The sequence below is a fragment of the Balaenoptera acutorostrata genome, chromosome 20 (genome assembly GCF_949987535.1).
Source record: "Balaenoptera acutorostrata chromosome 20, mBalAcu1.1, whole genome shotgun sequence".
NCBI classification, from domain to species: domain Eukaryota; kingdom Metazoa; phylum Chordata; class Mammalia; order Artiodactyla; family Balaenopteridae; genus Balaenoptera; species Balaenoptera acutorostrata.
Window position 1 is genome coordinate 56883129 of NC_080083.1, and position 14722 is coordinate 56897850.

At 44.8% G+C, this 14722-nt stretch overlaps 1 pseudogene; it reads left to right on the top strand.

Moving 5' to 3' along the window:
• Positions 1-3378: 3378 nt before the first annotated feature.
• Positions 3379-3784, top strand: LOC103010221 (ATP synthase subunit g, mitochondrial-like; annotated as a pseudogene).
• Positions 3785-14722: the final 10938 nt, after the last annotated feature.

Below are 14722 nucleotides of genomic sequence, written 5' to 3' on the forward strand. Positions count from 1 at the left end.
AAAATAAATTAATTAATTAATTAATTTAAAAAAAAGCCCATGTCACCGGGTTGGCCTGAGGATCCAGCGGGACTGCATCTGTAGATGTCTTACAAACTAGCGTGGTGGGACCGGTACTGATTATGATCTTGGCATTCAAGGCCTTTTACAGTCTGAGCCTGGACCAATCCTCCAACGCTTTGGCCTCCAACCCTTCTGAGGGTCCCTGGCTTTCACCAGCATCCACCATTCTCTCTGATCTGAGGCCAGTCTGCTCAATTTCCTGACCCGCTCCCCGTGAACGCTGGTTCCACCGCAGTCCCCAAACCACGAACACAGCACCACTCCTTGACCTGTCCTGTGAGCCCACCCTCATGCCTCCATCAAGCCCGGTGCCCTGCTTCCATGACCCGCTTGCCGGTGGTGGTCAATCTCATCTGCAGCCGGGAGCAGTGGGGCCACGGTGAGGACTCCAGACTCTGGGGTGGCCTTGGACGGGTCGCTTTGAGAGTTAGTAACCAGGTCGGTAACCTTAAACAAGTTACCTTTCTAAGCCTCTGGTCAAGAAACTTAGGTCGATAAACCATCTGAGGATTGCACAGGATAATGTGGGTTAATCAGTGCTAGCTCCCACACCTGGTAATTCATTAGGAGTCCAGCCCACTCCTGGTCAGCCCTGTGCCCACCCGCGACTCGTTCTTGTTGAGGGCAAGGGAATTCATCCAATATTTTCATTTATTTAATTTAAATCTTTGATCCGTTTGAAGGCTGTCCTGGTGATCAGTAAGAGCTAGGATCCATCTCTCTTTGTTTCCAGATGGCTGCCCAGTTGCTCAGATAGTATTTATTAAAAGATCCATTGTCAGGGACTTCCCTGGAGGTCCAACGGTTAAGACTCAGCGCCTCCACTGCAGTGGGCGTGGGTTCGATTTGGGAAATCCCGCATGCCACGCATGTGGTACAGCCAAACAAAAAAAAATTATCCGTTGTCAGCTCTTAGATCTGAGAGGATGCATTTTGTACACTGAGTTTCAGTATGGTGGGGTCCTGTTTCTCTGCTTTACGTCCATGGGCCCGTGCTAGGCATGCGGGGGTGCTTCCTGAGACTTCACAGCAGGTTAGGACATCTGATGGGGCTGTTCCTCCCCCCTCGCTCTCCCTTCTCGACTTGTCCTGGCTCTTCTTGCTTGTTTATGTTTTCAACGTAAACTTTAGAATCAGCTTGTCTAGTTCCAGAAAAAAAAAAATGCCTCTGGGTGTTTTTATTTGGATCATGTTAGATTTATAAGCTACCTTTGGAAGAATTGGTTGTTTGTTTGTTTGTTTGTTTGTTTTTTAATTTTTTTTATTATTTTTATTTATTTTTATTTATTTACTTATTTATGTATGGCTGTGTTGGGTCTTCGTTTCTGTGCGAGGGCTTTCTCTAATTGCGGCAAGTGGGGACCACTCTTCATCGCGGTGCGCGGGCCTCTCATCGCGGCCTCTCTTGTTGCGGAGCACAGGCTCCAGACGCGCAGGCTCAGTAGCTGTGGCTCACGGGCCCAGTTGCTACACGGCATGTGGGATCTTCCCAGACCAGGGCTCGAACCCGTGTTCCCTGCATTAGCAGGCAGATTCTCAACCACTGCGCCACCAGGGAAGCCCGGTTGTTTTTTTTAAATTAATTAATTTATTTGTAAATTTTGGCTGCGTTGGGTCTTCGTTTCTGCGTGCAGGCTTTCTCTAGTTGGGGCGAGCGGGGGCTGCTCCTCGTTGCGGTGCACAGGCTTTTCGTTGCAGCGGCTTCTCTTGTTGTGGAGCACGGGCTCTAGGCATGCGGGCTTCAGTAGTTGTGGCAAGTGGGCTCAGTAGTTGTGGCTCGTGGGCTCTAGAGCGCAGGCTCAGTAGTTGTGGTGCACGGGCTTAGTTGCTCCGCGACATGTGGGATCTTCCCGGACCAGGGCTCGAACCCGTGTCCCCTGCATTGGCAGGCGAATTCTTAACCACTGCGCCACCAGGGAAGCCCTGGATTGGCATCTTTATGACACTGAGCCTTCCTATCCAAGACAACAAACAGTATGTCTCTCCATTCTCTCTGGGAATGTTTCAGAGTTTTCCTCCTGGAGGTTTTGCATGTTTCTTGTCGTGTTTATTCCAGGATATTTTATCTGTTTTGTTGATATTTTATTTTTTTTACTGTCGTTTTTATTTATGTTTAATTAATTAGTTATTTACTGGCTGCACTGCGAGGCTTGCAGGACCTCAGTTCCCCGACAAGGGATTGAACTCAGGCCTCCACAGTGAAAACGCTGAATCCTAACCACTAGGCCACCAGGGAAGTCCCGTCTCTTGTTGGTATTTTAAATCAGGCCATCTCTTCTATCTTATCATCTCACTGGTGTTTGTCTATAGATGGGAAGGTATAGATTTCTCTATGTAAATGTTGATCTCACTTCCCTACTGAATTATATTATTGGATTATTTGAAGCGGTTTGGCAGTTGATCTTACAGACAAAACTGTGTCTAAATCTTATATTTAAACTCCTCGACCAGGCAAGCTCCAAGAAGGTTCTTCCCCTGCTTCCGGGGCTCCCTGCAGTGGAACCAAGCAGACAAAATTAGTTTAATGAGCAAATACTGAGGCTAAGAGATGGAGGTGCTGTCTTAGATGAAATGCTTCACAACTCCTATAATGGAATCTGTTTAAATCTGTTCAAAGATCTTATTTGAACACAATTCAAAATATTTTGATCTGAATAAAGGATATAAGTCCTTTTACAAACACTTTTTTTTTTTTTTTTGAGTTTAAATGCATTTTATTTTTAGACAACCTACATGATACAAACACTTTCTGACCATGAAGTTTCTCTCTCAAACAATTTTGTAGCCTAAGAAAAGTAACCCATGGGGAGAGGTTACGTTTCTCAGAACAAAATGTCACACCTGTCAGGGTGGCTATTAAAACAACAACAACAACAAAAAAAGGCAGGACTTCCCTGGTGGCGCAGTGGTTAAGAACCCGCCTGCCAATGCAGGGGACGCAGGTTCGATCCCTGGCCCGGAAAGATCCCACATGCCGCGGAGCAACTAAGCCCGTACGCCACAACTACTGAGCCTGCGCTCTAGAGCCCGTGTGCCACAACTACTGAACCCGCGTGCCACAACTACTGAAGCCCGCGCACCTAGAGCCCGAGCTCTGCAGCAAGAGAAGCCACTGCAATGAGAAGCCTGCACACCGCAACAAAGACCCAACCCAGCCACAAATAAATAAATTAAATAGAAATAAATTTAAAAAAGAGAAACAGCTTAAAGAAGTAAAAAAGACAAAAAGCAACAAGTGTTGGTGAGGATGTGGAGAAAAGGGAACCTCTGTGCACTGTTGGTGGGAATATAAATTGGTGCAGCCACTGTGGGAAACAGTACGTAGGTTCCTCAAGAAATTAAAAATAGCCTTCCTGGTGGTGACATTCAGCCGGCCAGTCAGGGCGATGGACTTTCCGTCCTAGAACCATGGCCCAGTTTGTCCGTAACCTCGCAGAGAAGGTCCCGGCACTGGTCAACGCTGCTGTGACTTTCTCAAAGCCTTGATTGGCCACATTTTGGCACTATGCCTAGGTTGAGCTGGTTCCTCCAACCTTGCTGGGTTCCTTACAGCTATTCAGAGCTTGAAAAAAAATTGTCAATAGTGCTCAAACTGGTAGCTTCCAACAGCTCACAATTAAGGAAGCTCTGCTCAATGGTTGGTGGCCACTGAGGTGTGTGGTGGTGGTTTTATGTTGGCAAGATCATAGACAAGCGTGGCATCATTGGCTATGATGTTTGAAGACCAATCTTTAACATGTGATTATATCTGTTTTATTATTTGGGTGTTCTTGGACCATGTGTGAGCAGACTGGTATTTGAATAAAATGAGACAGTGTGTCAAAAAAAATATTAAAAGTAGAACAACCCTATGATCCAGCCGTCCCACTTCAGGGTATTTATTCAAAATAACTGAAATCAGGATCTCGAAGAGATATTAACATTCCTATGTTTATTGCAGCACTATTCACAATAGCCAAGATGTACAAACAACCCAAATGTCCATCAACGGATGAATGGATAAAGAAGATAGGATACACAAACACACACAGGAAGACTGTTCAGCCTTAAAAAGAAGGAAATTCTGCAACATGCAACAACATGGATTAACATTGAGGACATTATGCTTTAGTGAAATAAGCCAGTTCCGGAAGGATGATTCCACTTATATGAGTTATCTAAAGTAGTCAAATGCATAGAATCAAAGAATGGAATGGTGGTCGCCAGGGGCTGGGGGAGGGGGAAATGAGGAGTTATTGATCAATAGGCGGAAGATTTCAGTTCAGCAAGATGAGTAAGTCCTAAAGGTCTGCTTAGTACATTTTATGTGTATAATGTATACATAAAAACTTCAGAGGGTAGCTCTCATGCTGTGTTCTTCTTTCTAATTTATTTTATTATTTTTTAAATTAATTAATTAATTTTTGGCTGTGTTGGGTCTTCGTTGCTGCGTGCGGGCTTTCTCTAGTTGCTTTCTCTACTCTTCATTATGGTGTGCGGGCTTCTCATTGCGGTGGCTTCTCTTGTTGCAGGCATGGGCTCTAGGCTGGTGGGCTTCAGTAGTTGTGGCACGTGGGCTCAGTAGTTGTGGCTTGCAGGCTCAGTAGTTGTGGCACACAGGCTTAGTTGCTCTGCGGCATGTGGGATCTTCCCAGACCAGGGCTTGAACCTATGTCCCCTGCATTGGCAGGCGGATTCCCAACCACTGTGCCACCAGGGAAGTCCCCTCGTGCTGTGTTCTTACCACAATAAAATTTTAAAAATTAAAAAGATATAAAGAAAGCTCGTTGGCTATAATAGCTGGTTCTGGAACCTCATGGAAGAAGGAAAGTGGGAAATAGCCATGTGAAGGAAAAAAAATATTCTTTGCAAAGCTCCGCAAGGATTCTAATGCATGAGGAGCCCTGCTCTGGCCCATCCTCCTCCTTTGATGGGACAGATGGGGGAACGGGTGCCCAGAAGCAGTAATGAGGGTCTTGCCCAAGCCCTTAGAGCCTCACCTCTCTTGTGAACGGTCACCCTGTTTTCAGCTCTGTTGAGGACCAGACCAGGGGTGCCTTCTTGTGCTCCATCTGCACCCCTCACCCTAAGACTTAAAAATGAGGAGGAAAATGGATATTTTAAGTTACTAATTGTTTTCCCTCCCAACCCTTGTTTCCTTTCCTGGCCTGACGAGCTGGTCTGAACAGAAGAAAAAGAGGGTTGAACATCCTCCCCCACCTTCCACCTTGTGCTCTTAGACTCCCAAGGGAGCTGGAAGCAGTGGGAAGCGCTCTGAAGTCTGTCTCAGTCAGCTCGGGCTGCTGTAACAAAACACCACATCTTGGGTAGTCCAAGATCATGGTGCCAGTGGATTTGGTTCTTGGTGAAGACTCCCTTCCTGGCTTGAGATGGCTGCCCCCTCCTTGTGTCCTCACAAGGGGAGAGAGAAAGTGAGACAGAGACAGAGACAGAGAGTGCTCTGGTAATAGAGGTGCTAATCCACCATGAGGACCCCACCCTCATGACCTCATCTAAACCTGCTTACCGCCCAAAGGCCCCACCTCCTAATACTCTCACCTTGGGGGTTAGGGCTTCAACATATGAATTTGGGGGGACTCCAACATATGAATTTGGGGGGACTCCAACATTTGAATTTGGGGGGATGCCAACACATGAATTTGGGGGAACACCAACATTCAGTCCAGGACAAAGTTTGTAGTCCTAGCTCCACACCCTAGTAGTTGTGTAACTTTGGACAAATTACCCAACGCCTCTGAGCTTGTTTCCTTATCCATATGATGGCATACATTGTCTGCCTCCTAGGGTTTTGGGGAGAAGTGACTCATATATAAAATACCAAGCACAATGCGAGAAGTTTGGTTCACGCTCAATACATGTTTCTCTTCATCTGTCCATCTGTGGCGGAGAGGCTGTCTGCCATCTTCCCGTCTTCCTCTTTCTTCTATATGAGTGTAATGCTCAGTGTTTAGCCTGTACCTGCCTATGCAGAGTAAATACCTTTTGTCTCAGCCACTCAAGCGTTTAGGTGTGGCCCCGTGACTAAGTTCTGACCAATAGGATCCAAGTAAAAGGCTCTGGTGGCAGTTCCAGGCAAACTCCCCAGGACCCCTTCCACCTTCCATTCATCCTCCATCCTCTGGCTGGATTCCACCTGCTGACTCGGGTCAAACAGTGAGGACCACACCCGAGGAAGGTGGCATGGTGAACTGGGAAGAGTCCATGCCCCTGGGAGGTTTGTGGAGACAGCTGCCAATCTAGACCTGGACAGGACTTTGATGAATTTAAGGCACAATTACTGTGGGGCTCTGTCACTTTCCCGGAAGCTAAATCTTACCCTGATACCCCATCGTTCATGCCTGTCTACCAAGTGGCCAGTCCCCACATTTCCTGACATCTCTTTTTCTCCAGAATTCAATGAACCTCAGAAGCAGGTGTATCCCACCCCAAAGGTGAGCAAAGAAAGGCATCCAAAGATGCCCCCACCGTCTTCTCTGTTCAACTCTCCCACATGTGTAATTCTCCTCCACATTTCCCTGTCTATAAATACCTTCAGGGGGTGAAGGCAGACATGGGAGAGGGAAGTCATTGCACTCTGAGCCGGAGTAGGGTCCTGTTTCTTCCATCCATGCTCTCCACATCGTCTACTGAACATTTTGAACATAGACTTGTGCCAGGTGCTGAAGACAAAGAGATGAATAAGAAAGTTATCAAACACCAATCTCCACTCAAGACCTGCGAAGGACACTGAGCAATGATCTATCCCAGGACAGGGATGGGGACAAGGTGAGGCGAGAGGGACCACAGACTTGGACGGGTCGGGAAAGGCTTCAGAGAGACGCCGGGGGAAAGAAGGGAAAATTGTATATGCCAAAGCACATGGCATCAAAAAAGTAAAAAATAACAAGTATTGACGAGGACATAGAGACACTGGAACCCTAATGGCTTGCTGGTGCAAATGTAGAATTGCTGTGGAAACTGGTCTGTTTAGCTCAAAAAGCTAAAAACATAGAATTACCGTATAATCCAACAATTCCATTCCTAGTCATGTATCCAAAAGAACTGAAAATAGAGATTCAAGCTGATACTTGTATACTAGTGTTCATTGCAAAGCCATTGCATTGGCTATTCACAGTAGCCAAACGGTGGAAACAACCCAACTGTTCATCAAGAGATGAATGGATAAACAAAATGTGGTTTATACACGCAAATGGAATATTAGTCAGCCATGTAAAAGAAGGAAGTTCTGATCGATGCTACGATGTGAATGAACCTTGAAAACATTATGCTGAGTGAAATAAACTAGACCCAAAAGGATGAATATTGTATGGTTCCACTTATATGATGTATCTAGTATAGGTATATCATAGAGACAGAAAGTAGATTAGAGGAGCCAGGAGGAGGAGGGAATGGGGAGTTATTCCTTAATGGGTACAGAGTTTCTGTTTTGGAGTGATGGAAAAGTTTTAGAAATAGATAGTGGTGATAGTGGTGATTGGACACCATTGTAAATGGAATTGATGCCACTAAATTGTACACTTAAAAATGAAATGGGCGATTGGGATTGACATGTATACACTAATGTGGATGAAATTGATGACTAATAAGAACCTGCTGCAAAAAAAGTAAAATAAAATTTAAAAATTTAAAAAAAAAAAAAGTTGAATTGGGGACTTCCCTGGCGGTCCAGTGGTTAGGACTCCGCGCTTCCACTGCAGGGGGCACGGGTTTGTTCCCTGGTCGGGGAAACTAAGATCCCGCATGTCGCACAACACGGCCAAAAAAAAAAAAAAAAAAATCGTTGAATTGGCAAATTTTATATTATACACACACACACTCACACACACACACAGCACAGCACACGGGTTCCTGCAGGTTGAATTCTAGAGCAAACATGACCACAGGACCAAGGGGCAATGGCATTTTAGGGGAATGGCTGCCACTGAAACCACAGGGCCTGGGGTGCGGAGTGCAGGAGCATGTGGATTTTCTCTCATAAGGTCAGTGCTGTTCTGGTTTCCATCTTACCACCTTATCTTCTTCCACTCCACGCACTGGGTGACTTGATGCTGCACTCAGAGGACTGGATGAATAGAGCAAGACGTAGCACAGCAAAAGACATGGTTGTTTTTGAGACATCCATGTCGTGGTATGTTTCAGGAGTTCTTTCCTTATCGTCACTGAATAGTAGTCCATTGTGTAGATATCCTACATCATATAGTGCTCTGTTGATGGACATCTAAACCATCAATATTTCCAGTTTTGGCTGCAATGAACATTTTTATACAAATTTTTTGGTAAACATGTTTTCATTTCTCTTGAATAAACACCTAGAAGTGAAATTGTTGGGTCATAGGTGTATAGGTGTTTAAGTTAATAAGAAACTGCCTGGCCTTTTCCCACGTGTTTGTGCCATTTTACACTCCTACCGGCAATGTCTTGAGATTTCCAGTTGCTCCACAGCTCTGCTAAAATTTGGTGTTGTCAGTCTTTTTAATTTTAACCATTCTGGTGGGTGGGTGGTGGTATCTCATCGTGGTTTTAATTTGCACTTCCTTTGACTAATGATGTTGAATGCTTTTTCAATTGCTTATTGCCCATTTGTATCTTTCTTTGTGAAATGTCTGTCCAAATCTCTTACCTAATTTGTTTATTGGGTTGTTCATCTTTTTTTATTTTTAAATTTATTTATTTTGTTTATTTTTATTTTTGGCTGTGTTGGGTCTTCGTTGATGCACACGGGCTTTCTCTAGTTGCAGCGAGCGGGGGCTACTCTTTGTTGCACTTTGCAGGCTTCTCATTGTGGTGGCTTCTTGTTGCGGAGCACGGGCTCTAGGCACGTGGGCTTCAGTAGCTGTGGCACGCGGGCTCAGTAGTTGTGGCTCACAGGCTCTAGAGCACAGGCTCAGTAGTTGCGGCACATGGGCTTAGTTGCTCTGCGACATGTGGGATCTTCCCCGACCAGGGCTCGAACCCATGTCCCCTGCGTTGGCAGGAGGATTCTTAACCACTGCACCACCAGGGAAGCCCAGGGTTGTTCATCTTTTTATTATCAACTTTAGGTTCAGATTTGAGGTTCCCAGAAGTAGTCACCCCTGAGTCTGGTGGGATGAGAAGTTGTGGAGGAAGAAGACGTGATCTGTGGTTGGCATGGGGCCTTCATGTTAGAGCTGCATCCTTATGTGCATTTGGCGGTGAGTGAAGACCGGCTTCGTACAGACACAGCAGGAAATACCTTTTCAAGGAAGCTCAGAAATGCGTGATAGGTGAGGGATTGTGAACCACAAAGGTGGATGATCTGGTCAGAGAGAATCAAATGCTGAAAACCAGGAAGCCGGAAGCCTGGAGAATCCTCCAGCAAACTTGGAGACCTTTCTCTTTGGGCTGACATTGACACTCCGTATAGCTTCTTGACATTTGGCTCTACTGAGAAGAACAAAAGAAGAAAATTGAAATGCATAAGAAATCAGCTCTTGAAAGTTACTGGACAGTGAATCCTCTTTCTTTTTTGTGTTTTTTTTCTCTTGGTTAGTTTACTGGTGTTTGAGTCATTTGCTGAGTGAATCTGAAAGGACAAAAAAGGGAACTGGATCAGAGTTATCTCTATCTTTGGCCCCTGCAGTCTGTCAGAACTTCTTCCAGAATCCACCAACAGTTGTTGGTTTTTCATGATTTTCTCAAACTTGCAGTCCTCCAGTTTAAAAAATAAATAAGTAAACAGATAATGAAAACTTAGGTCCACACAAAAACCTACACACACATATTTATAGCAGCTTTATTCATAATTGCTAAAATATGGGAGCAACCAAGATGCCCTTCAATAGGTGAACGGATAAACAAGCTGTGTGACACATCCAGACAGTGGACTACTATTCAGCGCTAAGAGGAAGAGAGCTATCAAGATATGGAAGAAACTTGGATACGTATTACTAAGTGAAAGGAAGTCAGCTCCAAGAGGGAAGAAATTCTGATTTGTTCATTGCTATATCCTCAGCTCTAGCCATGCAGACCCTCAATAAGTATTTGATGGTGGTGGGGGGAAAGATGGGAAAGCATCCCTTCCTCTCATCCGGAGTCATCAGAGGGAGAAAGAAACAAGGGCCACTTAGGATGATCAGCTAAGATGTGTATCGCCAATTCAGTGTCTCCCCAAATGTGGGCCATCAGTCAAAATGTTTATTCCCAGGCCATGTGCCAGATCTGCTTGATCAGGAGAAGTGTAATCCCTGGAGAGGGTAATCTGCATTTTTAATTAAGCATCCCAGATGATGCTTCTATCAGCTGAAGTTAAGAACCCTTGAGATGCTTACTAAAAATGCAGATTTTTTTTAGACCTGTGGAGGGACAGAGGCAGCAAGGCTTGCTTGCACACCCTGTTGTCCAACCCCTTAATCTTTGTAGATGGAGAAACTGCAGCCCAGAGAAAAGAATGCCTTGCCAAAGAGCCACGGCAAGTCACCTCCTGGCTCTCAGGCCTCTTTTGGATGGTATGGCCAACCAGCCACTCAGGCAGTAAGAGATTCTTTCTCCTCTGATGGGAAGGATCATCTGCTTAGACAGCTGATAAATACCAACTCGGTCAAGCCTAAGGAGGTGTTTACTCCCTCCAAGGAGGTGGGGGAAGTCCAAAGGAACTTTTCATAGTCTATTTGGGGTAAATGTTGATGAGGTCACAGAAGGATTCACTTCCCCAAGCTGACGGGAACCATTATTTTCCGGTTTCTCTTTTCACATGATTTGATTTATTTAGTATATTTAACTTAAAATGAAATGACCAGATTTCCAATATGCAAAAACTAGAACCAGGGTGTAAGCCCAAGAAAACTGGCACCTGCCACTAATCTCACCTCAGCTCGACCACCAATTTGCCATCTGACCTTGGAAGACCTTCAGTGCATCGCCTAGCCCCTTTGGGCCCTGGACCCTGGCTATGAGTCTTTTTAGTTCTGATGGTCTGTGGTTCCCTGAGTCTAACTCATTCTACAATTAGCCTGTAACCAAAAGTCCTGCTGGCTTATCTGTCGAATGACCATTGGGAAGCCTATTCTAAAATGTGGGCTTGCTCTAGTCCAGGAGAACAAAGTAGAACCAAAGATCTCAATAGCCAAAGAGCTCATCTGGAGAGAAGTTAGTGATCACTCCACAAAACTGCTGGAAAATGAAGATATAACACAGAGGCTGGGGTTTCATGGGGAAATAAAGCAATCTCTAAGCAAGGAGACAGAGGAAGTGAGTAATGACAAAGATGACCCTGAGGACACAGTGGGGGACATTTTCAAGAACAGGAAGTCAGATTTCTGTACCAGGTTCTGCCTACTGTGGGCCACCTTAATATTTTATCCCCACGTGGACAGTACTGTAGCACTAATGTTGAGTGGAAAAAAAAGTGAAAATTTTGTGTACCTATGAACAACGGATTTTCAGCAAAGGTGCAAAAGGCAATTCAGTGGGAAAAAACTGGCTTTTCAACAGAAACAGTGTTGCAGGTGTTGGAACAATTAAATATCCAAATGAAGGAGGAGGAGGAGGGAGAGGAGTTGGGATGAGGAGGAGATCATTCCATATCACACACTGTACACCAAAATTAACCCCAAATGCGTCAGAGACCTAGATGTAAAACCTAAAACTCTAAAGTTTCTATTGGAGGCCTTCCCTGGTGGCACAGTGGTTAAGAATCCGCCTGCCAATGCAGGGGACACGGGTTCCAGCCCTGGTCCAGGAAGATCCCACATGCCGTGGGGCAACTAAGCCCGTGAGCCACAGCTACTGAACCTGTGCTCTAGAGCCCTCGAGCCACAACTACTGAGCCCACGTGCCACAAACTCTGAAGCCTACGTGCCTAGAGCCCATGCTCCACAAAAAGAGAAGCCAACGCAATGAGAAGCCCGTGCACCGCAACGAAGAGTAGCCCCCGCTCACCGCAACTAGAGAAAAGCCCGCACGCAGCAGCAAAGACCCAACACAGCCAAAAATAAATACATACATAAATTTATTTTTTTTAATTTCTATTGGAAAATATAGAAGAAAAGTTCAAATCCTTTGGATAGGCAAGGAATTCTTAGGTATGATACCAAAAACATGATCCATAAAAGGAAAAAAAATCAATAAATTGGACTTCATTAAAATTAAGAACTTCTGGGGAATTCCTTGGTGGTCCAGTGGTTAGGACTTGGCACTTTCACTGCCAGGACCCAGGTTTGATCCCTGGTCGGGGAACTAAGATCCCACAAGCTGCGCAGCACAGCCAAAAAAAACCCTTCTGCTCTTCAAAAGACCCCAAATGTAATGATAGGGGACTTATATAAAGAACCCTCAAAACTCAATAATAAGAAACAAAACAATCCAGTTAAAAATGGGCAAGGGACTTCCCTGGTAGTCCAGTGGGTAAGACTCTGTGCTCCCAATGCAGGGTGCCTGGGTTCGATCCCTGGTCAGGGAACTAAATCCTGTGTGCATGCCACAACTAAGAAGAAGTCCAGTGTCGCAACTGAAAGTCCGCATGCCGCAACTATAGATCCCGCATGCCGCCACTAAGACCTGGCACAGCCAAAATAAATAAATAAATATTAAAAATGGGGGGCTTCCCTGGTGGCGCAGTGGTTGAGAATCTGCCTGCCAGTGCAGGGCACACGGGTTCGAGCCCTGGTCTGGGAAGATCCCACATGCCGCGCAGCAACTGGGCCCGTGAGCCACAATTACTGAGCCTGCGCGTCTGGAGCCTGTGCTCCGCAACAAGAGAGGCCGCGATAGTGAGAGACCCGCGCACCGCGATGAAGAGTGGCCCCCACTTGCCACAACTAGAGAAAGCCCTCGCACAGAAACGAAGACCCAACACAGCCATAAATAAATAAATAAAAATAATTTAAAAAAAAAACACAGAGATATGAATTGTCTTTAAAAAAAAAATGGGCAAAATATTTGAACAGATACTTCACTGAGAAGATATATGGATAGCAAGCACTTGAAAAGATACTCAACGTTAGTCATCAAGGACATGCAAGTTAAAACCATAATGAGATACCACTATGTATTTATTAAAATGGCTAAATTTATTAAAAATTACCTTACCAAGGATGTGGAAGAACTAGAACGGTCATACTGCTGGTGGGGAAGTAAAGTAGTACAACCACTCTGGAAAACAGTTTGGCAGTATCTTAAAAAGTTAAATGTACACTGACTATATGCTCCAGATATTCCACTCCTAGGTCTGTACCCAAGAGAAATTAACACAGATGTCTGTACAAAGACTTATATATGAATATTTGTAGTGAAACTGCACTCCTTTGGATGGAACTCAAACCCAGTCACACCTCAGATTGGGACTTCAATCCACAATCCCTGACTTAGGAGTGGACTTGAACCCACTGTCTTTTTTTTAATATGAATTTATTTATTTATTTATGGCTGCTTTGGGTCTTCGTTGCTGCGTGCAGGCTTTCTCTAGTTGCGGCGAGCGGGGGCTACTCTTCGTTGCGGTGTGCAGGCTTCTCATTGCAGTGGCTTCTCTTGTTGTGGAGCGCAGGCTTCAGTAGTTGCAGCGCGTGGGCTTAGTTGCTCTGTGGCATGTGGGATCTTCCCAGACCAGGGCTTGAACCCGTGTCCCCTGCATTGGCAGGCAGATTCTTAACCACTGCACCACCAGGGAAGTCCCGAACCCACTGTCTTTTAATTGAAACTGCACACCTGGTCTCAGGACTTACTGAAGCTCAGGCTCTTTTGTCTCAGTGCAGAAAGAATCTAGCGAGAGGCGAGAGGTGAAGTGGCAGGCAAAGAGTGAGTTTATTAGCATAGGATGCTTGTGAGAGATACAAGCAGGCAGACAAGGGAGCACAGCCCCCAGAACAAACTGGGCTACATTTTTATAATCAAAGAAAAAATGGGGAGGGGAGAAGACCAACTTCTTCCTCATTTTGGGGTACATCATTAGTTCCTCCTTTAACCCTATATGGTCTAACCAGGACTGTCATGGCTCTATTGAAATCATATGTATATTAGCAAAAGGGTGGTAACATATACTAAAATATGGTAATTCATCTCAGGTTTTGGTATCATGTCCTCTTTCACCTAGTTTCTTTCCCCTTTCTCCTCTATTTTTGTCTTGACTATATGCAGAAATGCTACTCTTCAAGGACCGTTAATTCCCTGACTTCATGTAACAAGATGTAGACCCCATATCTATTGTCTTGTGTTTTAACTATCAGGACTTGTGGCTTGAGTGTGCCTGGGGCTTGAATGCGCCTGGTCTTCCTTCGAGGTAGAGTCGATTGTTGCTAGGTTGCTGGATTCTTTTCTTGAGTAGTTATTAGCTTACAACAGTCTCCCAAACTCCCTTAAAATTCCCTTTCTGTTTTTAATCCCCTAGTGGGATTTCTAAAATAAGTATTTAATTATCCTACTCTATCCCTATCAATAGCAGCTTTATTTATAAAAGCCAAAAACTGGAAGCAGCCCAAATGTCCATCAACAGGTGAATAGATTAAAAAATTATTGTATATCTGTACAATAGAATATTACTCAGCAATAAAAAGGGATCAATAATATATACAACATGGACGAATCTCAAGATAATTATGCTGAGGGAAAGAAGCCAGACAAAAAGAATGTCATGTTTGATTCCATTCATATAAAATTCTATAAAATGCAAACTAACCCATAATGACAGAAAGCAGATCAGAGACTG